Source organism: Mirounga leonina, unplaced genomic scaffold, assembly GCF_011800145.1.
Source record: "Mirounga leonina isolate KUSES-001 unplaced genomic scaffold, KU_Mleo_1.0 Mir_94, whole genome shotgun sequence".
Taxonomy (NCBI): Eukaryota; Metazoa; Chordata; class Mammalia; order Carnivora; family Phocidae; genus Mirounga; species Mirounga leonina.
The window spans coordinates 50,600,107-50,602,917 of NW_023270855.1; the positions used below are offsets into that span (position 1 = coordinate 50,600,107).

At 37.7% G+C, this 2,811-nt stretch overlaps 1 pseudogene; it reads left to right on the forward strand.

The window, feature by feature from the left end:
* The first annotated feature begins 2,358 nt into the window (after positions 1-2,358).
* LOC118005906 lies at positions 2,359-2,610 on the forward strand (annotated as a pseudogene).
* Positions 2,611-2,811: the final 201 nt, after the last annotated feature.

The window sequence follows — 2,811 nt, forward strand, 5'->3', positions numbered from 1 at the left end:
CTAGTTAATAATAATGTATTAGTTTATCAACTCTAATCATCATCAAATATAATACACTGGTTCATCAATTGTAACAAATGCACTACACTAATGCAAAATGTTAGGACTCAGGGAAACTGTGAGCCAGGGGGATGGGGTATATGGGAACTCTGTAATAGCTGCTAATTTTTTTGGTAAACCTAAAACTGCTCTGAAAAATAGTCTATTAACTAAAAAAGAAAAAAAAGAATTACCATTCCATGGAAGATTCATAACTGTGTAAAAATGAAACCTGACATACAATAATACATACATTATGATGCCATTTGCATAAAAGCACAAAAAATAAAATATATTGACATAGGGATGCATACACAAGTACAAAACTATGAAGAAAAGCAAGGAAATTGCCTTTTAATTCATGACGCTAACTCCATCTGGAAAGAGATGGGGTGATTCTTCCCTTAAGTATCATCTTGAGTGAGATGGGTAGTATGAAGTCTTCTTCCAAGTCTTGATCTGATTGACATTATACAGATTCCCTATATAATGTTTCAGTTGACTGTGCAATTGTTTCATATATCTTCCACATATGTAATATTTTAGTAAGTTTCCAGAATGTAAAACTCAATATAAAAATAAATCTCGGGGTGCCTGGGTGGCTCAGTCAGTTGAGCGTCTGACTTTATTTTGCCTCAGGTCCTGATCTCAGGGTCCTGGGATAGAACCTGGGTAGGGCTCTGTGCTCAGTGGGGAGTCAGCTTGAGGATTTTCTCTCCCTCTTCCTCTCCCTCTTCCTCTCCCTCTGCTTGCATTCTCTCTCTCTCTCTCAAATAAATAAATCTTTAAAAAAATAAAATAAATTTCAGTGCAGTTTGAATCGCTAGCAATAAGACACTGGAAGTAAATTTTAGAAGATATCATGGCTATAGTTTTAACAAATTTCTATTACAGCTAATTTTCTTAAAATCCTAAAATATGTCTAATGAGGGCTATTAAATGGTTATAATGGAAAACTATACATTGAATGACATCAAAGTATCATGAAATAAATGTTAAAATGATGTATGTCCTTAGAAAGGAGACTGAATATCACAATGATGTAATCATCCCATGTAGATCTAGCGTTTTAGTGAATTCCATTAAGTTCACAATCAGGTTTTTGTATTCTTTTGTTTTTGCTTTTTCTTTTAAAGATTTTATCCTTAAGTGATCTTTACACCCAACATGGGGCTCAAACTTACGAACCCGAGATCAAGAGTCACATGCCTTACCGACTGAGCCAGCCAGGCGCCCATGTTTTGTTTTTGAGCTTAATTAAAACTCCTTTTAAAAACCAAAGCAGGGGCACCTGGGTGGCTCAGTCGTTAAGCGTCTGCCTTCAGCTCAGGTCATGATCCCAGGGTCCTGGGATTGAGTCCCATGTCAGGGCCCCTGCTTGGTGAGAATCCTGCTTCTCCCTCTCTGCCTGCTGCTTGTGTTCCCTCTCTCGCTGTCTCTCTCTGTCAAATACATACATACATACATACATACATACATACATACATACCAAAACAGAAGACAAATGTCTAAGAATAGCCAGATTTTCTATAGAACACTTTGAGAGTGTCATGGGACTGAATGTTTGTATCCTCCAAAATTCACATGTTGAAATCCTGCCCTGCGTTGTGATGGTATTAGGAGGTGGAGCCTTTGGGAAGTAATTAGGTCATAAGGATAGAAACCTCATGAATGGGGTTATATGAAGAGACACAAGAGAGTTTGTTTATTCCCTCTGCACTCTATCATGTGAGGATACAATGAAATCACAGCCATCTGCAAGCCAGGAGGCAGATCTTTACCAGACACCAGATCTTCTAGCATCTTAAACTTGGACTTCCCAGCCTCCAGAACTGTAAGAAACAAATGTTTGTTGTTTAAGTGACCCAGTCTATGGTAATTTGTGATAGAAGCCCAAATGGACTAAGATAGGGAGGCACTTTCCCTAGCATACATCAAGGCTTTTAAATCTATAGTAATCAGGACAATATGGTATCAGTAGAGATATGTACAAGTAGACAAATGGAAAATAGGAATTTCTGGAACAAGGGCATCAATTTAAAATACATGAACCTATGACAGAACAGGTAATATAAAAATGATGGACATTTTAACACAGAGAAATGACAAGTGGTTACCTACAGTAGAATAATGAATCACCTGCCTATCATATCCATATACAAACATTATTGTAGAGCTACCTCTGAAAGACAAAAATAGAACACTTTCAAAGTTACAGGCAAATGTTTTTTTATAGCTTCACAATAGGGAGAGCTTTCTTATATAATAAAATAAAGGAGGCCCTTTCTCTACCTTTGTGGAGTGTGTGGTTGACTCACCATGTTTTCTCACAAGACTTTTAGAATCAAGTGATTCTTGGCCAAGAAAGAAAAGCAGAATTGTCCCATTCCCCAATGGATTCAGATGAAAACTGGTAATAAAATCAGGTACATCTCCAAGAAGAGACACTGGAGAAAAACCAAGCTGGGTCTATAAGGAATCACACATCAGATGGCCCACATATTTATGCTCCACTGTGGTAACCAACATCTTACCAGGCCACAGTGAAAACATCACCACAATCTCTGAATAGTTGGGCATGTTTTATTGGGGAAATCATTTTTCTCTTTGTTTCTATGCTTCTGCACTAGTAGGTTGGTTCAGAAATAAATATGTGAGATCTTTAGTTTGGGGGAAAAAAAGGAAGAGAAGAAAGTGAGATGGACAAATTCAACGCTATTAAAATTAAGAACAGTCCAGGGGCGCCTGGGTGGCTCAGTCGTTGGGTGTCTG